Consider the following 23,146-nt stretch of genomic DNA (forward strand, 5'->3'; position numbering starts at 1 on the left):
CCTCTGCTCTTCTCAATAATAATGTCCACATTAAAGATGTTAAGTGTTCCATCACAAAATACACTTCACCGCAACCTTCCAAAAGCAATGAGGCCGAAAGCAACCCTACACTTGCCACTGTGGTCCTTCCTTACATTCAAAATATCACTGACTACATATAAAAAGTTCTAAAGAAATATAATGTCAAAACCCGAGTTACCACTTGTCCAAAAAACTCTCAACATTTGAGATACCAGGAGTGCGGCAAAGAATACACTGGAGTGACCGGACGAAAAATATCAACTAGACTCAAAGAACATGAAAGAGCCTTAAGGCTAATACAAATAAACTCATCAGCAGTTGCAGTTGAACACAATCACGAAACCGGACATAAGATATTATTCGATAAAACTAAAATTCTTGCATGTAAATTAATTCTTCTACCAATGAAATTAATATTATTATTAATTAATTATTATCACGATGCAGAAGTTTACTCTTTTTCAGAATCATGGTCTAGAAGGTCTTGTTGCGTTCCATATGGAAGAGATAATATTTGTACTTCCTAGTGGTACGATTAACCGTCGATTGGGATGTATCACATCTACATGAAGGCTACTAAACTTACCTGGAGATTATCTTGAACTTGAAGTAAATTATCCAATTATTTTTCCTCATTGGTAGCATTCCGGTTTATCGCTTTGCGCTTATGCGGCTTGTAAAGTCTCACAGTGTCACAAGTCAAACAGCATATAAATCATATCAATTAATTCAGCGTTAGGAAAGTCTATACTTATTTTTTCTTAATTAACTACACCACAATAAATTTTACCAATTGATTTACTCAGTTGTCAGGTAAAAATTTGATGTCATTGTGTCATGGCCTCTAATTTTATATGGATAGTCTTAGATAGAAGGAAAGAAATAGTAAATATAAATCGCAAAGCATTAAAGTAGGTATATGACATGCTTAATAAAAGTTGGAGATTTTTGTAAGATTTTTAAGAAAAAATAATATATATGTACTATGTTCCATTTAAGAAAATCGAGATATTCATTTAATTTGAGTAGCATCTAATTCACAATCTATGGCAATATATTTTAAATCATCGTCGAAACATCTTAATATCAAATAAAATTTAACATATATATATATATATATATATATATATATATATATATATATATATATATATATGATGACACTATATTCCGGGATATCATCCGTTCGCTCGTTGAACTCCGACTGGAATCCTGCATCCGACTGGAATCCTGCAAATCTTGCATCCGACTGGAATCCTGCAGACGTTTCGCCAAAATCTCACTTGGCATCTTCAATGCTCGCGCTCCGAAAACACTTCGAACACTGGGAGGTTATCGGCGGTGCGTGCGGTATTTATACTCTGCGCCGGAGATGGTAACGGTGCTGCTTGTGCGTGGGGGGAGGTGGCTCCGCCCCCTGAATTGTCGCGTTGTTAATTTCGCCCGATCGTAGTTGCGATGTTCCCGTTGGCTGCTGCGCATCACTCTGCTGTTTGATTATCGTTCTCCACGTGTTGGATAAATGCAGAGCGTCGTCTCTCGTATTGAGGTGTCCGGACTTTTCTATTTCGATGGCCTCTCGTATAATCCTAGTCCTAAAATCAGGAATATTAGCTATTTGTTTGCAAGTGCCGAAATCAATTTTATGGCCTGTCTGATGTTGGTGCTGAAACAAAGCAGATGTTGTTTGTTTGTTTCTTATGGCTAAACGATGTTCCTCGAGCCTGGCTGAAATCCTTCTGTTGGTCTGTCCCACATACGTCAGGCTGCACGATCCGCATGCTACACTGTATACTCCTTGGTTTTCCAGAGTAATTTTTTGTTTTGGGTTTCTTAGTATTGCTCCGATGGTATGGTCAGGTTTGTATGCCGTTGATATGTCGTGTTTCCGTAATATTCGGCCGATTTTGTCAGTAACCCCCTTGATGTATGGCAGGACAGCGATCGATCTTCGTTGGGTCTCGTCCTGCACTCTCTGCTGCGGCTGTTGTTGTTTACCGATTGCCTTGCTGATGGTGCGCCTTTGGTATCCGTTTTGTTGAAGACAGGTACTAATTTTCTTCAGTTCTTTATCTCTGTTCCTCTCGTTTGTGAGCCTGAAGGACCGAGCAATTAATGTATTTGCCACTGCCTGTATCTGTGATGGGTGGTGATGAGATTTAGCGTTCAGATATCTATTAGTGTGTGTTGGTTTTCTATAGACAGTGTGTTCCAAGTGTCCATCTTCGGTCCTTGTGATGTGCACATCTAAAAAGGGCAGACTGTTATCCTCTTCAAGTTCTATTGTAAATTGAATCCTTGGGTGAATGGAATTCAGATGATCTAGGAATTTCAAAAGCTCCTCCTTGCCAAAAGGCCATACAACAAATACGTCATCAACGTATCTTGTCCATAGTTTTGGCTTCAGATTTGCCTTCTCTATTGCTTTCTTTTCGAAGTAAATCATGAAGAGGTTGGCAATCACAGGTGAGAGAGATGATCCCATTGCTGCTCCATCTATTTGTCGGTAAATTTTCCCGTTGTGCATAAAGTAAGCGTTTTTCAGGCAATGTCTTGACAGATCCATTATGTATGGCGGAAGATCTTCGTTTTCTTCTATAAGCAAGAGTGCCTCTTCTACTGGAATACTCGGGTAGAGGGATTTGACATCGAAACTTGCCATAATGTCGTCCTTGTCCATCCTGAGAGAACCTAAAATCTGAGTGAAATGTTCTGAGTTTTTAACATAGGAATCTGCCTTTTCCACTATAGGCTGAAGTGCACTGGCCAGATGTTTTTCCAGCTTGCATAATGGTGAGTTAAAGGCGCTTACGATTGGACGCAGGGGAACCCCGTCCTTATGGATCTTTGGGAGCCCGTAGAATTTTGGGCAGCGACTCGATTTTTCCCTCGGAATAAGTTTCTTCTTTGTATCCTCGTTTATTGATGAATCGAGAATTTTGGACTTAGTTGTTTTTTCCAAATATGTCGTGGGATCTCTGGTGACTAGTTTGTATATTGGGTCGTTCAAAATATCCTCCAATTTTGCATTATAATCCGACGTATTCATGACGACAGTGGCATTTCCTTTGTCTGCTGGCATTATTAGAATGTTTTCGTTTTTGTTTAGATTCCTTAAGGCTTGCATTTCTTCTCTGCTTAAGTTTGGTTGCGGTGGTTTTGACTGTCTTAAGACTCTGGCGACATCTTGCCTAATTAACTCCGCATCTTGTTCGTCTATGGTGGAAAGACTTGCTTCGACGTTGGAAACGATCTCTTCGACGGGTACTCTTTTTGGAGCTATTGCGTAGTTAAATCCTTTATTCAGTACGCTGACTTCTGTATCGGAAAGATGGTATGCTGAAATATTATGAACTGTACTGCTTCGGTTTGTATTTGGCACTTGTCCTAATTTTTTGGAATTTGACTGAAGGATTTCTAATTTCTTCCACAGTTTTTTTGACGTGATGTCCTTGTCTTTCTCAGTGCGCCATGATGTTAATAATTCTATGCGGTCCCACAGCAACTGATGGATCTTGTTGCTCAGTTTCAGGTGGAGTCTGAAAAGTTGTAGCTCAGTCTCACTAATTTCGTACCGGGTCCGCCTGATCTGGTCTTGGAGTAGGGCCTTGCTAGCTTTGTCCAGGATGGCTTGTGTCTTTCTGGTGCGTGTGTGATAAGACAACCTTGTAAATGTTGGCAGCAAGTTCTGGTTGCGGCAGCTTTTAAGAAAATTCAAGTTGCACAGCGAAATAACCCTCCTTTGTCTTAGTTTTTCATAACACTTGGTGGCTGTAAAGGTCTCCTTCCCGTAAAGGTGTATGATATTCTCACGTATTGATTCACGGATGGAAAAATGTGATGACACTATATTCCGGGATATCATCCGTTCGCTCGTTGAACTCCGACTGGAATCCTGCATCCGACTGGAATCCTGCAAATCTTGCATCCGACTGGAATCCTGCAGACGTTTCGCCAAAATCTCACTTGGCATCTTCAATGCTCGCGCTCCGAAAACACTTCGAACACTGGGAGGTTATCGGCGGTGCGTGCGGTATTTATACTCTGCGCCGGAGATGGTAACGGTGCTGCTTGTGCGTGGGGGGAGGTGGCTCCGCCCCCTGAATTGTCGCGTTGTTAATTTCGCCCGATCGTAGTTGCGATGTTCCCGTTGGCTGCTGCGCATCACTCTGCTGTTTGATTATCGTTCTCCACGTGTTGGATAAATGCAGAGCGTCGTCTCTCGTATTGAGGTGTCCGGACTTTTCTATTTCGATGGCCTCTCGTATAATCCTAGTCCTAAAATCAGGAATATTAGCTATTTGTTTGCAAGTGCCGAAATCAATTTTATGGCCTGTCTGATGTTGGTGCTGAAACAAAGCAGATGTTGTTTGTTTGTTTCTTATGGCTAAACGATGTTCCTCGAGCCTGGCTGAAATCCTTCTGTTGGTCTGTCCCACATACGTCAGGCTGCACGATCCGCATGCTACACTGTATACTCCTTGGTTTTCCAGAGTAATTTTTTGTTTTGGGTTTCTTAGTATTGCTCCGATGGTATGGTCAGGTTTGTATGCCGTTGATATGTCGTGTTTCCGTAATATTCGGCCGATTTTGTCAGTAACCCCCTTGATGTATGGCAGGACAGCGATCGATCTTCGTTGGGTCTCGTCCTGCACTCTCTGCTGCGGCTGTTGTTGTTTACCGATTGCCTTGCTGATGGTGCGCCTTTGGTATCCGTTTTGTTGAAGACAGGTACTAATTTTCTTCAGTTCTTTATCTCTGTTCCTCTCGTTTGTGAGCCTGAAGGACCGAGCAATTAATGTATTTGCCACTGCCTGTATCTGTGATGGGTGGTGATGAGATTTAGCGTTCAGATATCTATTAGTGTGTGTTGGTTTTCTATAGACAGTGTGTTCCAAGTGTCCATCTTCGGTCCTTGTGATGTGCACATCTAAAAAGGGCAGACTGTTATCCTCTTCAAGTTCTATTGTAAATTGAATCCTTGGGTGAATGGAATTCAGATGATCTAGGAATTTCAAAAGCTCCTCCTTGCCAAAAGGCCATACAACAAATACGTCATCAACGTATCTTGTCCATAGTTTTGGCTTCAGATTTGCCTTCTCTATTGCTTTCTTTTCGAAGTAAATCATGAAGAGGTTGGCAATCACAGGTGAGAGAGATGATCCCATTGCTGCTCCATCTATTTGTCGGTAAATTTTCCCGTTGTGCATAAAGTAAGCGTTTTTCAGGCAATGTCTTGACAGATCCATTATGTATGGCGGAAGATCTTCGTTTTCTTCTATAAGCAAGAGTGCCTCTTCTACTGGAATACTCGGGTAGAGGGATTTGACATCGAAACTTGCCATAATGTCGTCCTTGTCCATCCTGAGAGAACCTAAAATCTGAGTGAAATGTTCTGAGTTTTTAACATAGGAATCTGCCTTTTCCACTATAGGCTGAAGTGCACTGGCCAGATGTTTTTCCAGCTTGCATAATGGTGAGTTAAAGGCGCTTACGATTGGACGCAGGGGAACCCCGTCCTTATGGATCTTTGGGAGCCCGTAGAATTTTGGGCAGCGACTCGATTTTTCCCTCGGAATAAGTTTCTTCTTTGTATCCTCGTTTATTGATGAATCGAGAATTTTGGACTTAGTTGTTTTTTCCAAATATGTCGTGGGATCTCTGGTGACTAGTTTGTATATTGGGTCGTTCAAAATATCCTCCAATTTTGCATTATAATCCGACGTATTCATGACGACAGTGGCATTTCCTTTGTCTGCTGGCATTATTAGAATGTTTTCGTTTTTGTTTAGATTCCTTAAGGCTTGCATTTCTTCTCTGCTTAAGTTTGGTTGCGGTGGTTTTGACTGTCTTAAGACTCTGGCGACATCTTGCCTAATTAACTCCGCATCTTGTTCGTCTATGGTGGAAAGACTTGCTTCGACGTTGGAAACGATCTCTTCGACGGGTACTCTTTTTGGAGCTATTGCGTAGTTAAATCCTTTATTCAGTACGCTGACTTCTGTATCGGAAAGATGGTATGCTGAAATATTATGAACTGTACTGCTTCGGTTTGTATTTGGCACTTGTCCTAATTTTTTGGAATTTGACTGAAGGATTTCTAATTTCTTCCACAGTTTTTTTGACGTGATGTCCTTGTCTTTCTCAGTGCGCCATGATGTTAATAATTCTATGCGGTCCCACAGCAACTGATGGATCTTGTTGCTCAGTTTCAGGTGGAGTCTGAAAAGTTGTAGCTCAGTCTCACTAATTTCGTACCGGGTCCGCCTGATCTGGTCTTGGAGTAGGGCCTTGCTAGCTTTGTCCAGGATGGCTTGTGTCTTTCTGGTGCGTGTGTGATAAGACAACCTTGTAAATGTTGGCAGCAAGTTCTGGTTGCGGCAGCTTTTAAGAAAATTCAAGTTGCACAGCGAAATAACCCTCCTTTGTCTTAGTTTTTCATAACACTTGGTGGCTGTAAAGGTCTCCTTCCCGTAAAGGTGTATGATATTCTCACGTATTGATTCACGGATGGAAAAATGTGATGACACTATATTCCGGGATATCATCCGTTCGCTTGTTGAACTCCGACTGGAATCCTGCATCCGACTGGAATCCTGCAAATCTTGCATCCGACTGGAATCCTGCAGACGTTTCGCCAAAATCTCACTTGGCATCTTCAATGCTCGCGCTCCGAAAACACTTCGAACACTGGGAGGTTATCGGCGGTGCGTGCGGTATTTATACTCTGCGCCGGAGATGGTAACGGTGCTGCTTGTGCGTGGGGGGAGGTGGCTCCGCCCCCTGAATTGTCGCGTTGTTAATTTCGCCCGATCGTAGTTGCGATGTTCCCGTTGGCTGCTGCGCATCACTCTGCTGTTTGATTATTAATCAAACAGCAGAGTGATGCGCAGCAGCCAACGGGAACATCGCAACTACGATCGGGCGAAATTAACAACGCGACAATTCAGGGGGCGGAGCCACCTCCCCCCACGCACAAGCAGCACCGTTACCATCTCCGGCGCAGAGTATAAATACCGCACGCACCGCCGATAACCTCCCAGTGTTCGAAGTGTTTTCGGAGCGCGAGCATTGAAGATGCCAAGTGAGATTTTGGCGAAACGTCTGCAGGATTCCAGTCGGATGCAAGATTTGCAGGATTCCAGTCGGATGCAGGATTCCAGTCGGAGTTCAACGAGCGAACGGATGATATCCCGGAATATAGTGTCATCACATTTTTCCATCCGTGAATCAATACGTGAGAATATCATACACCTTTACGGGAAGGAGACCTTTACAGCCACCAAGTGTTATGAAAAACTAAGACAAAGGAGGGTTATTTCGCTGTGCAACTTGAATTTTCTTAAAAGCTGCCGCAACCAGAACTTGCTGCCAACATTTACAAGGTTGTCTTATCACACACGCACCAGAAAGACACAAGCCATCCTGGACAAAGCTAGCAAGGCCCTACTCCAAGACCAGATCAGGCGGACCCGGTACGAAATTAGTGAGACTGAGCTACAACTTTTCAGACTCCACCTGAAACTGAGCAACAAGATCCATCAGTTGCTGTGGGACCGCATAGAATTATTAACATCATGGCGCACTGAGAAAGACAAGGACATCACGTCAAAAAAACTGTGGAAGAAATTAGAAATCCTTCAGTCAAATTCCAAAAAATTAGGACAAGTGCCAAATACAAACCGAAGCAGTACAGTTCATAATATTTCAGCATACCATCTTTCCGATACAGAAGTCAGCGTACTGAATAAAGGATTTAACTACGCAATAGCTCCAAAAAGAGTACCCGTCGAAGAGATCGTTTCCAACGTCGAAGCAAGTCTTTCCACCATAGACGAACAAGATGCGGAGTTAATTAGGCAAGATGTCGCCAGAGTCTTAAGACAGTCAAAACCACCGCAACCAAACTTAAGCAGAGAAGAAATGCAAGCCTTAAGGAATCTAAACAAAAACGAAAACATTCTAATAATGCCAGCAGACAAAGGAAATGCCACTGTCGTCATGAATACGTCGGATTATAATGCAAAATTGGAGGATATTTTGAACGACCCAATATACAAACTAGTCACCAGAGATCCCACGACATATTTGGAAAAAACAACTAAGTCCAAAATTCTCGATTCATCAATAAACGAGGATACAAAGAAGAAACTTATTCCGAGGGAAAAATCGAGTCGCTGCCCAAAATTCTACGGGCTCCCAAAGATCCATAAGGACGGGGTTCCCCTGCGTCCAATCGTAAGCGCCTTTAACTCACCATTATGCAAGCTGGAAAAACATCTGGCCAGTGCACTTCAGCCTATAGTGGAAAAGGCAGATTCCTATGTTAAAAACTCAGAACATTTCACTCAGATTTTAGGTTCTCTCAGGATGGACAAGGACGACATTATGGCAAGTTTCGATGTCAAATCCCTCTACCCGAGTATTCCAGTAGAAGAGGCACTCTTGCTTATAGAAGAAAACGAAGATCTTCCGCCATACATAATGGATCTGTCAAGACATTGCCTGAAAAACGCTTACTTTATGCACAACGGGAAAATTTACCGACAAATAGATGGAGCAGCAATGGGATCATCTCTCTCACCTGTGATTGCCAACCTCTTCATGATTTACTTCGAAAAGAAAGCAATAGAGAAGGCAAATCTGAAGCCAAAACTATGGACAAGATACGTTGATGACGTATTTGTTGTATGGCCTTTTGGCAAGGAGGAGCTTTTGAAATTCCTAGATCATCTGAATTCCATTCACCCAAGGATTCAATTTACAATAGAACTTGAAGAGGATAACAGTCTGCCCTTTTTAGATGTGCACATCACAAGGACCGAAGATGGACACTTGGAACACACTGTCTATAGAAAACCAACACACACTAATAGATATCTGAACGCTAAATCTCATCACCACCCATCACAGATACAGGCAGTGGCAAATACATTAATTGCTCGGTCCTTCAGGCTCACAAACGAGAGGAACAGAGATAAAGAACTGAAGAAAATTAGTACCTGTCTTCAACAAAACGGATACCAAAGGCGCACCATCAGCAAGGCAATCGGTAAACAACAACAGCCGCAGCAGAGAGTGCAGGACGAGACCCAACGAAGATCGATCGCTGTCCTGCCATACATCAAGGGGGTTACTGACAAAATCGGCCGAATATTACGGAAACACGACATATCAACGGCATACAAACCTGACCATACCATCGGAGCAATACTAAGAAACCCAAAACAAAAAATTACTCTGGAAAACCAAGGAGTATACAGTGTAGCATGCGGATCGTGCAGCCTGACGTATGTGGGACAGACCAACAGAAGGATTTCAGCCAGGCTCGAGGAACATCGTTTAGCCATAAGAAACAAACAAACAACATCTGCTTTGTTTCAGCACCAACATCAGACAGGCCATAAAATTGATTTCGGCACTTGCAAACAAATAGCTAATATTCCTGATTTTAGGACTAGGATTATACGAGAGGCCATCGAAATAGAAAAGTCCGGACACCTCAATACGAGAGACGACGCTCTGCATTTATCCAACACGTGGAGAACGATAATCAAACAGCAGAGTGATGCGCAGCAGCCAACGGGAACATCGCAACTACGATCGGGCGAAATTAACAACGCGACAATTCAGGGGGCGGAGCCACCTCCCCCCACGCACAAGCAGCACCGTTACCATCTCCGGCGCAGAGTATAAATACCGCACGCACCGCCGATAACCTCCCAGTGTTCGAAGTGTTTTCGGAGCGCGAGCATTGAAGATGCCAAGTGAGATTTTGGCGAAACGTCTGCAGGATTCCAGTCGGATGCAAGATTTGCAGGATTCCAGTCGGATGCAGGATTCCAGTCGGAGTTCAACGAGCGAACGGATGATATCCCGGAATATAGTGTCATCACATTTTTCCATCCGTGAATCAATACGTGAGAATATATATATATATATATATATATATATATATATATATATATATATATATATATATATATATATAACATATCGTTTATTTCATGTGTGTGCTAACTAGTATTTTTTTAAAAAATTTTAAATATTGGAAAAACTATTAGGGTTAGGCGTGTTTTGTTATTAATAAAAAAGAAATTAAAAGAAATTTAAAAAAATAATAAATGGGGAGTTCCACTTAAAAACAATTGTGTTTATTCGCTTTTTTGAGCCACCTTTAGACTTTTAAATAATTTTAAATTATGAATATCCATCTTTACAATTGTTATATTGCCCACTTTCTGATAACGTTTGATTTTTCAGGAAGTTTCTCAACCAGCGCAACAGTCCTGGTAACATTATGGAATCTTCTGGTGCCAATGCACGCAGCAGTCGATCCGAACTGCGACATGTATCAGGTAATGATAATCGGGAAGGAGTACTACATCCATAACAAAGAATACCCTCAAAACTACAGCCGAGGTTCATCGTGTAGATGGGTGGTGAAAAGTGATATCGGTACCAAAATTGTCTTGTCCTGTACCGATGTCTTATTGCCCAAGGTTGGTAACAACAAATTTATCAAAAAATAATCTTTCGTTTACAACAAAAAAATCTTCTAATGACAACTGCAACTGCAACTAAATGCAGTTTTTTTAAATAAAATCAAAAGAGAATATTTTTGTAGGGCAATAATCAATAGAAAATTTCAGGTTTCTTTAAATTAGTACTATTTTTGTTGCAGTCTTCAAATTGTCACGCTGACAAGTTGGCTATAACGTCAACCGGTCAGACTCTTCGAAATGCACATAATTACTGCGGGAGTGGAACATTTTCTACCATATCACAAGCAAACACCGTTAGAATCGGTAATTGTTTTTGAATAAAATCAGAGGTATTGGACTCTAGCAAAATAAAGCAAGGAATTTAGGCGTTCCTGGGGTGGGGTTGCATTTTTGAGAAAATCATTTCCCATTGATTTTAATTTATCTATTTTAATTTTTGTCTGTACAGTTCCATAGGTAAAATTCGAACTATTGGACGGCATCTTAAAGCCCCATTTAAATAAAAAAAATACAAAATAAAGCATTGGGTTAACTATATTTTGTATAAAAAATCCTACAAAATTCACTCCGAGAGAGTGATTATATATATATATATATATATATATATATATATATATATATATATATATATATATATATATATACAGGGTTTTTCACTTAAAACTCCGCACGCCAACAACTCCAAAACGAAAAGAAATATTTAATTTATGTAAAAAGGATTCAAAGTGTGGGGTCAAGTAGATATTTCCTAAAGTTTAAAAAATTCGACGCCTGCAAAGAGCTGGGCGTCGCGACGCGTCGAAAAATTATTCGATTGCAGAGACTTTGGAAATACGCGCATACAAAAGTACATATTATTTAAAAACTTTTTTGTTATCTACTTATTATTATCAACTTATTTACTTTACCCGTTTCTAAGTTATACCGATTTAAAGTAAACATTTCTTGATTAATAAAAAATATGATTAACGCTTATTTTTACAAGTATGCCATGAATGTTAGTTACTATGGCAACCATTGTTATCGCAGTTGTTTTAAGTGCAATTACAAACAATAGATTTCAACTATTTTAGTATGATTTTATTTATTATTTTTTATCGATTTAGTTCTGATAACATGATAAATGAAAAAACAGTAAAATACCTACAAGTTAATAACCAAAATTATTATTGTAATTAACTACATAATAAGACATTTTAAAAATTTTGTTCAAAATTATGTCTATCTGCTCGAACACAACTATTAAAAACTCTTAACAGATGAGCTTGGGTCACTTGTAGGAGAGTCCTTGTGATAGCGGCACACGCTGCACTAATTTTGTTAATGAGATCAGCCATATCTTCGATAGGTTTTTTAGGTAGCCCCAAAGAAAATAATCTGGTGGTGTAATGTCCGGGGACCTCGCCGGCCACCTTACCGGTCCATTAGTACCAAACCATCTATTGGGATATTCTCGGTTCAAATACCTCGTTACTATTTGGGCATTATGTGCAGGCGCTCCATCCTGCTGTAGCCACATATTCATTCTAGTGTCAAGAGGCACTTCTTCTAATAGTTCCGGAAGTGTAGTTTGAAGAAATCTTAAATAGCGATCTGCATTTAAAGTTCCTTCGTAAAAGTAATGTCCAATAAGGAATCCATTTAATATGCCACACCAAACATTGATACTAAAAATTCGTTGGTTACCTCTTTCTGTAATCCAAGGAGGATGGTTTTCGGACCAAAAACGACAGTTGTGTCTATTAATGATTCCATTATTTTGAAATCGACTTTCGTCGCTCCATAAAATTTTCGAGAGAAAATTTGCATCTTGGCTATACAAATCGGACAATATCGCTAAGAAAAACATTCTTCTAGCATAATCGCCTGGTTCTAGTTTATGAACTAGTTTACTTTTGTACGGGTGAAAAGAGTTTCTATGTAGAATTCTCCACGAAGAACTTATGGTAACACCGGTATTTTCTTTTATCTCTGATAGGGATATCTTGGGGTTATTATCAACCTGCTGAATTACAGCAGCAGTATTTTCATCATTTGTAGCCGTCCTGTTCCTATGTCTTTTAGGTTTTATGAAGCTGCCATATTCTCTTAAGTTTTTACATAAACTTGAAAAGGTTTTTGCATCGGGGACTCTTCTATGCGGATAACGCCGTGCGTAAACTCTTTTTGCTTCTCTACAATTGCATCTGCATTCTTCAAACACCAGTAACATGTCTACTTTTTCCTCATTGCTAAATTGCACCATTTTCACATAATAATTCTTAGTTTTTTTTAAACCGAACAAATTTGGATATTTCCTGTGACAATTTTTTGAAACAGCAATAACAACTTACGTTTGTAATTGTACTTAAAACAACTGCGATAACAATGGTTGCCATAGAAACCAACATTCATGGCATACTTGTAAAAATTAGCGTTAATCACATTTTTTTATTAATCAAGAAATGTTTACTTTAAATCGGTATAACTTAGAAACGGGTAAAGTAAACAAATTTGAGTAAATAACAAAAAAGTTTTTAAATAATATGTACTTTTGTATGCGCGTATTTCCAAAGTCTCTGCAATCGAATAATTTTTCGACGCGTCGCGACGCCCAGCTCTTTGCATTCGTCGAATTTTTTAAACATATATATATATATATATATATATATATATATATATATATATATATATATATATATATATATATATATATATATATATATATATATTCTCACGTATTGATTCACGGATGGAAAAATGTGATGACACTATATTCCGGGATATCATCCGTTCGCTCGTTGAACTCCGACTGGAATCCTGCATCCGACTGGAATCCTGCAAATCTTGCATCCGACTGGAATCCTGCAGACGTTTCGCCAAAATCTCACTTGGCATCTTCAATGCTCGCGCTCCGAAAACACTTCGAACACTGAGTGTTCGAAGTGTTTTCGGAGCGCGAGCATTGAAGATGCCAAGTGAGATTTTGGCGAAACGTCTGCAGGATTCCAGTCGGATGCAAGATTTGCAGGATTCCAGTCGGATGCAGGATTCCAGTCGGAGTTCAACGAGCGAACGGATGATATCCCGGAATATAGTGTCATCATATATATATATATATATATATATATATATATATATATATATATATATATATATATATATATATATATATATATATTTATATATATATATATATATATATATATATATATATATATATATATATATATATATATATATATTTATATATATATATATATATATATATATATATATATATATATATATATATATATATATATATATTTATATTTATATATATATATTGAGAAACGTACTCTACAACTTCCAAAATACATACTCAATTAACGATGTGACTTCATCTACAACGTGGTGACTTCCGATTTCGGAAGTCTTGGTATGTCTGTCGCATGTATTGGCTTCCCTTTGAATCTCCGCGGTAAACCATACTTTAGGACTTCACAGTATGTTTAGTTCTAGTACTTTATGGCTTCCTACGAGGTAGTAATATGGCAACGTAGCATTTTTTGCGTAGTTAAAGGCCGTTATTTTAGGCGCACAATATACTGAAAAGGATTAATTTCGACCGTATTTGCGGGTAACGAACGAAATTTTGTGACTTCCCTTAAAAATGAATGGAGTACTAAATTAATGCCTTCTCTGGTTTTGGATAAAAACAAGAAAATGTTCAAAAAGATATGATGAAGATATGAATTTGAATATTGGCAGTTTAATTATTTTTCTGTCTTTAATAATAATAAAGGACTTTTATTATAGAAAATAAACACACATAATTTTGAAAAATTTTCTTCCGCTTGTTCGCCTTGACAAGTTTATTTAGACACAAAAGCTGCTTAGGCACATTAACTTCAATGAAATAAATGAATTAAAAGGAAAACATAAAATAAAAAGTAAGAAGCCTGAAATACCGTAGATTTCGCGAGATCAATTAAATAGGTAAATGCTGATAAAGGTTATTTTCAGACATTGTTTATGTGTATTGGTTCATTTTCAGTTATTAATCTATACTAGAGTTTAAATATATAACTGGTTTTTTTTTTTAATTAAATAATTTTTTTTTTTAAATAAATTCATTTTTTGATTGTAGTATTTTAGCCGGAAATTTATGAACTATTTTTGAATAGTTCAAAATAGTGTTATACTATAGCCCGAAAACGACGGTTTGACGTATATACATCTATGCTAAAATGCAGTCTTTGCTGCAAATACTTTGGAATATGGTTTTTTATAATTATCAAAAATAAGGTCGCAGACTATAAATATCGTGTAAGATGTTGGGATACCTTATCTTAGTCTTAGGCAATAGTTCTGCAATTGCTGAGCTCTGTAAAGGTTAGTTTGATTTAAACACTGCGTCACAGCATTTTACTTGTCAGGACGACTGAAAGCTCACAAGAATTTTTTCTTACATGTGACTGAATTTGTTGCTTTATGAATTTTTTCAGGATTTTGGACAGAGTGGGCAAAATGTTTAGTGGAGTTTTTTAAAAGAGTCTGGTTTGTTTACTTTACTTAATAAACTCTGGAACTTAACATAAAGATAAGATAAGGACAATTTAAAATAATTTAAGTGAAAAACACGAAAACTAAGAACCATTTAATACTTTTATTGGAATTTTATTTATTATTCATAAATTATAGTTATTTTAATAAACAGAAAGCAATAAGTATTCGAATACAAAATATCCTGAATACTTCTTATACACCGAACGTCAGTTTTCTTACTGAATGACAACTATTCACTAACTCTATAAGATTGATGGGAGTAAACGCTTCGCGAGCGACTTCCTCTAATTGTGATTTGGTTTAGAAAATTCTTTAATATAAGATCTGTAAATATCCCCCATAAAAAAAACTAGAGGAGTTAGCATCACACACCACTATCCACTACTTCCAATCCAACACTATCCAAACACTTCATTTAATACTCTTTTCAAGAATTAATGCTTGGATTTTGCAACTTGTGCAATCATATTCAATTTCCGGATTTTCTCTTCCTCATTTAAGTCGCTTTGATTTTGCGTTGCCTCCTTGTCTAGTTGTTGCGGTCCCGGATATTTATCGAAATAAAGTTCATTAACTGCCTCTGCGTTCAGTTTCTCCATTAAAATTATGTGATACAAAATTCAATAAAGCATAAAATTTATGCCCTTAACTGACAGCGACACAATACACTAATACATAAAAAGAACGCCTTATATTTCAGGACTATGATTGCCATATAAAATAAGGAAGTTGAATTCATTAATGAGAAAACGAAGAACTGTAAAAAAAATCTGAGTACGCTAGTGCATTTGCTTTAAAATGCCATAATAATGTTTTTATCTGGATCCAAAATTTTCATAAATAAAAATGTTATGGGCAATTTTCTAAAGGGCCGAAAATTTAAAAACGCTCTATATCTCGGTAGTGAAGATGTCGCCTTGCGGATTTAACAATTAAATGTTTCTCAAGAATGGAACCCTTGACATGCAAGTTGGGTTGTGAAAAGTCAAGATGTAAAAATGTCCCGACTTCGTTTATATTTTTGTAGTAGTAGAAATGCCTTTTTCCTTAGTAGATTTAATAAGTTCGCAAAATTCTATTAAACTGGATTTTCGTTTGCACTTTCTTGCTAAAACGTAATAATCACTTTTTATCTTTTCTTGTACACTAAGAATGCATCATCAATTGGTCGTATGAAAATCGTGCGGTGCAGGGGGTGGTGGGGGTGAATTTTCTAAAAATTGTCAAGAAATTATTATTATTTTGTTGTATAAACCATACTGCTCTTAAATTGACAAAACCGCTTTTCAATATTTTTATTAGAAATACTTTATTTTTTCATTTTAAATACACCGCATAATGCTTTTATATGGGAGTCTCTACTGAATAAAAGCTTGCTCTGAAATCTCATTTTTATGTTATCGTTTACCTCGCTGTAACTTGAAAACTATTTGGCTTATCAAAAAAGTGTTTTCTCTGATATGCATTGAAGGTCAAAGAATCCGTTATTTTTTTGAAAACCCCAATCTGATGGACAGTTTTTTTTTCATTAGCAAAATGTGAAACCATGTCATGAATATCACGGCCGCCAGCGAAGCAGTGAGGAAGGGTCAGATTTGCGAGGACGGTCAGGCAATAAACGACTTTGCGGTTCCGAAGTGCGCTTGTACACCCGCTTTCGCAGCGTGGAAGATTTTATTTATTTTTTATGTCTGAGTTTTAAGTGTCAAAATAGTTTTCTTTGAGGGAGTGAAATAGTTTATAATATGACTAAAATATATTTATTTTTGTGTGAGAATGATAAATAATAACGCATTAGTTATAATTTTCATCCAAATGGATATTAAAATCCGTACAAGTTCTAATTGCGAACTTGATTCTACAATGAAATTAAAGCCTTTAACGAAAAAAGCTGCTAACACTAAAGGAAAAGTTTTTAACTTCCAATTATGTGTAACTTGTCAATAAGGCGGAAAGCTCGTAACGTCAAAACAAATATCCAAACAAAAATTGCACATTGCAAATTGCAAATTGCACATTGGGATTTTTGTTTAAAACAGTTAAAGGCAAGTTTGTTGATTGAATTAGTGAATTCTCCAAGAAGAAATTTATACCTAGAAGAACATAGAAATTTTTTGAAACGGTTTTCTAAGGAGCAAGTTATTGAAGCAGTAGTGCATCACACTAAGACGGAAACGTCCAACTATTTATCCTTTGCTTCGTCAGCAATGACGAAGATTTGCCAAAATATTAAAACGGAAATAAATTACAAGGATTACAAAAAGCAACGGTCAGACAATAAACGACTTAGCGGTTCCGGCGGGCGCTTAGGATCGTTTTTGTTTTGTTTTTGTCTTTCGTAGGGAATATGATACACGTATTTCTCTCATAGTTGAATTTTTTGATTAATTACTTGTTACATAGGAATGGTGCCGTTTTATTATATTTGACATTAGTAATTATTTGCATTATATTTTATTGGCAACACTTCATATTAAACTAATAATACATAAGTGTACATAGAAGCTAGAATAAAAACTAAAATTATATCTATAATAACACCTGTAAGTATGTAGAAATAAAAAGTTAATCTTAAAAAAATTACTTTTTTTTTGAAAGAGGCATAAACTTCTATAAATTGATGTCAAGATAAAAATTTTACAAATTTTAAAATCTTAATTCAAACTTCCTTTTAAATAATGCGATCAAAAATATTAATATTCATTTGATTGCGTCAACGTAAACAAAACGCAAACAAACATTTCAAACTGAAATTGTTTTTATATATATTTTTGCCTCTTATAATGAATTCATAGGCTAAGGGGTATTTGCTGTTTAAGAAATTTTAAAGGCCTAACAATCCAGATACATTTTTAAAAAATTATTTTATAATAGTTCCACCCCTAAAAAATTCATTTGAACCCTCTGTATATTATTAAATACCTTACAAAAATTACAAGAACTACAAAAACTTCATTAAAATGGCTCGATTACATTTGTGTTTTTGATGTAACTTTAATCAAAAACTCTGGAGTTCTACAGGCTGGTCCGAGTGATTATTTTCCTATTTTAAAAACATAAATGTGTAGCAATTTTACACTGTTCCTAAGAATACAAAACCAACTGGTCGTACAAAAATCGTATGGTACAGGGGGTGGTGGGAGTGAATTTTATAATAAAAATGACAAAAAAATATTATGTTGTTGTTATCTACAACATACAGCCATTAAACTGACAAAACCGCTTTTCAATATTTTTATTAGAAATCTTTTTTTTTTTTCATTTTAAAAACACACCGCATAATGCTTTTATATCTTTAACGAATACACGCTTGTTCTGAAAACTCATTTTTATGTTATCGTTTACCTCGCTGTAAATTGAAAACTATTTGGTTTATCAAAAAAATGTTTTTTATAAATCATATGCATTGAAGATCAACGAATCAGCTACTTTTTCAAAAACTATAATCGGATGAATCGTTTATTTTTAATTAGTAAAATAATGAAGCCCTGTCGTGGACATCACGGCTGCCAGCGAAGCAGAGAGAAAGGGTCAAATTTGCAAAAACGGTCAGGTAAAAAAAGACTTGCGGTTGCGGCTGCCGCTTAAGATCGTTTTTGATTTTATACCATCTTTCGTAGCGAATGTGATACGTATTTGCCCTCATAGTCGAATTTTTTGATAGGGATGATACTCTTGTTATTTTTGACACTGCAACATTGCATATTAAACCAATAGTACATAAGTGTACATAGAAGCTAGAATAAAAATTAAAATTATATCCATAATAACAACTAAAATTAAGTAGAAGTAAAAAACTAATCTAAAAAAAAAACCTTGTCTCGCTTATCTAAATGTCTAAATTAAAAAATCTTATTTCACAGAAAATTGAATGTCTGCATACCATTTTTTATATTGACAGGTGTTTAGAACTGATGTATACTCTTGTAATATTGCTTCGGTTATCAGTACATGTGAAATTTTTCATTGAATTTTACATTATATGGCAAAAGTTTAAAGTTTCCAGGTATAGTTTCATTTATTAAAATTTGTGTGTAAGATACTGTGTGACAACAAGCGTGGCTGGTTTCATGTCAATATCTTTCAAATTCTAGTCAAAATCGGCGTCTTTGGGCATTTTAGTAACGAAAACCTTAATAAACTATTAGATTTCGACGTAAGGCAACCATTTTGAGTCAAATAGTTGCCGATTTCGATAAAATCTTAGTCAGAATCTGCTTTTTCGCCTCTTATTGTACCCAAATCTACCTTAAAAATGCAGATATATATACTTAAAGCACCTTCTTTTGGGACAAATAATTGGTTTTCGCCCTTGATTTACGGAAGATTATAGACAAAACATGCATTTTCATAATTTAGCGAACTGAAATCTACATTAAAACTGCAGATAACTACTTAAAAATTCACTTCCTTGAATTGATAATAGGTTTTTCTTTGTCATTTTAAACAGATTTCAGCCAAAATCGGCTTCTTCGATTCATATCGTATCTAAAACCGCATCAAAACTGCAAATATCAGTTTAAACTATCATTTTTTGATACAAACAGTTATATATTTATGTCAATATCTTTCAAATTCTAGTCAAAATCGGCGTCTTTGGGCATTTTAGTAACGGAAACCTTAATAAACTATTAGATTTCGACGTAAGGCAACCTTTCTGAGTCAAATAGTTACCGATTTCGATAAAATCTTAGTCAGAATCTGCTTTTTCGCCTCTTATTGTACCCAAATCTACCTTAGAAATGCAGATATATACTTAAAGCACCTTCTTTTGGGACAAATAATTGGTTTTCGCCCTTGATTTACGGAAGATTATAGCCAAAACATGCATTTTCATAATTTAGCGAACTGAAATCTACATTAAAACTGCAGATAACTACTTAAAAATTCACTTCCTTGAATTGATAATAGGTTTTTCTTTGTCATTTTAAACAGATTCCAGTCAAAATCGGCTTCTTCGATTCATATCGTATCTAAAACCGCATCAAAACTGCAAATATCAGTTTAAACTATCATTTTTTGATACAAACAGTTATATATTCATGTCAATATCTTTCAAATTCTAGTCAAAATCGGCGTCTTTGGGCATTTTAGTAACAAAAACCTTAATAAACTATTAGATTTCGACGTAAGGCAACCTTTCTAAGTCAAATAGTTGCCGATTTCGATAAAATCTTAGTCAGAATCTGCTTTTTCGCCTCTTATTGTACCCAAATCTACCTTAGAAATGCAGATATATACTTAAAACACCTTCTTTTGGGACAAATAATTGGTTTTCGCCCTTGATTTACGGAAGATTATAGCCAAAACATGCATTTTCATAACTTAGCGAACTGAAATCTACATTAAAACTGCAGATAACTACTTAAAAATTCACTTCCTTGAATTGATAATAGGTTTTTCTTTGTCATTTTAAACAGATTCCAGTCAAAATCGGCTTCTTCGACTCATATCGTACCTAAAACCGCATCAAAACTGCAAATATCAGTTTAAACTATCATTTTTTGATACAAACAGTTATATATTCATGTCAATATCTTTCAAGTTCTAGTCAAAATCGGCGTCTTTGGGCATTTTAGTAACGAAAACCTCAATAAACTATTAGATTTCGACGTAAGGCAACCATTCTAAGTCAAATAGTTGCCGATTTCGATAAAATCTTAGTCAGAATCTGCTTTTTCGCCTCTTATTGTACCCAAATCTACCTTAGAAATGCAGATATATACTTAGAACACCTTCTTTTGGGACAAATAATTGGTTTTCGCCCTTGATTTACGAAAGATTATAGCCAAAACATGCATTTTCATAACTTAGCGAACTGAAATCTACATTAAAACTGCAGATAACTACTTAAAAATTCACTTCCTTGAATTGATAATAGGTTTTTCTTTGTCATTTTAAACAGATTCCAGTCAAAATCGGCTTCTTCGATTCATATCGTATCTAAAACCGCATCAAAACTGCAAATATCAGTTTAAACTATTATTTTTTGATACAAACAGTTATATATTCATGTCAATATCTTTCAAATTCTAGTCAAAATCGGCGTCTTTGGGCATTTTAGTAACGAAAACCTCAATAAACTATTAGATTTCGACGTAAGGCAACCATTCTAAGTCAAATAGTTGCCGATTTCGATAAAATCTTAGTCAGAATCTGCTTTTTCGCCTCTTATTGTACCCAAATCTACCTTAGAAATGCAGATATATACTTAGAACACCTTCTTTTGGGACAAATAATTGGTTTTCGCCCTTGATTTACGAAAGATTATAGCCAAAACATGCATTTTCATAACTTAGCGAAATGAAATCTACATTAAAACTGCAGATAACTACTTAAAAATTCACTTCCTTGAATTGATAATAGGTTTTTCTTTGTCATTTTAAACGGATTCCAGTCAAAATCGGCTTCTTCGATTCATATCGTATCTAAAACCGCATCAAAACTGCAAATATCAGTTTAAACTATCATTTTTTGATACAAACAGTTATATATTTATGTCAATATCTTTCAAATTCTAGTCAAAATCGGCGTCTTTGGGCATTTTAGTAACGGAAACCTTAATAAACTATTAGATTTCGACGTAAGGCAACCTTTCTGAGTCAAATAGTTACCGATTTCGATAAAATCTTAGTCAGAATCTGCTTTTTCGCCTCTTATTGTACCCAAATCTACCTTAGAAATGCAGATATATACTTAAAGCACCTTCTTTTGGGACAAATAATTGGTTTTCGCCCTTGATTTACGGAAGATTATAGCCAAAACATGCATTTTCATAATTTAGCGAACTGAAATCTACATTAAAACTGCAGATAACTACTTAAAAATTCACTTCCTTGAATTGATAATAGGTTTTTCTTTGTCATTTTAAACAGATTCCAGTCAAAATCGGCTTCTTCGATTCATATCGTATCTAAAACCGCATCAAAACTGCAAATATCAGTTTAAACTATCATTTTTTGATACAAACAGTTATATATTCATGTCAATATCTTTCAAATTCTAGTCAAAATCGGCGTCTTTGGGCATTTTAGTAACAAAAACCTTAATAAACTATTAGATTTCGACGTAAGGCAACCTTTCTAAGTCAAATAGTTGCCGATTTCGATAAAATCTTAGTCAGAATCTGCTTTTTCGCCTCTTATTGTACCCAAATCTACCTTAGAAATGCAGATATATACTTAAAACACCTTCTTTTGGGACAAATAATTGGTTTTCGCCCTTGATTTACGGAAGATTATAGCCAAAACATGCATTTTCATAACTTAGCGAACTGAAATCTACATTAAAACTGCAGATAACTACTTAAAAATTCACTTCCTTGAATTGATAATAGGTTTTTCTTTGTCATTTTAAACAGATTCCAGTCAAAATCGGCTTCTTCGACTCATATCGTACCTAAAACCGCATCAAAACTGCAAATATCAGTTTAAACTATCATTTTTTGATACAAACAGTTATATATTCATGTCAATATCTTTCAAGTTCTAGTCAAAATCGGCGTCTTTGGGCATTTTAGTAACGAAAACCTTAATAAACTATTAGATTTCGACGTAAGGCAACCATTTTGAGTCAAATAGTTGCCGATTTCGATAAAATCTTAGTCAGAATCTGCTTTTTCGCCTCTTATTGTACCCAAATCTACCTTAAAAATGCAGATATATACTTAAAGCACCTTCTTTTGGGACAAATAATTGGTTTTCGCCCTTGATTTACGGAAGATTATAGCCAAAACATTCATTTTCATAATTTAGCGAACTGAAATCTACATTAAAACTGCAGATAACTACTTAAAAATTCACTTCCTTGAATTGATAATAGGTTTTTCTTTGTCATTTTAAACAGATTTCAGCCAAAATCGGCTTCTTCGATTCATATCGTATCTAAAACCGCATCAAAACTGCAAATATCAGCTTAAACTATCATTTTTTGATACAAACAGTTATATATTTATGTCAATATCTTTCAAATTCTAGTCAAAATCGGCGTCTTTGGGCATTTTAGTAACGGAAACCTTAATAAACTATTAGATTTCGACGTAAGGCAACCTTTCTGAGTCAAATAGTTACCGATTTCGATAAAATCTTAGT

This window comes from Cylas formicarius, unplaced genomic scaffold (assembly GCF_029955315.1).
Source record: "Cylas formicarius isolate icCylForm1 unplaced genomic scaffold, icCylForm1.1 PGA_scaffold_2__14_contigs__length_35257938, whole genome shotgun sequence".
NCBI lineage: Eukaryota > Metazoa > Arthropoda > Insecta > Coleoptera > Brentidae > Cylas > Cylas formicarius.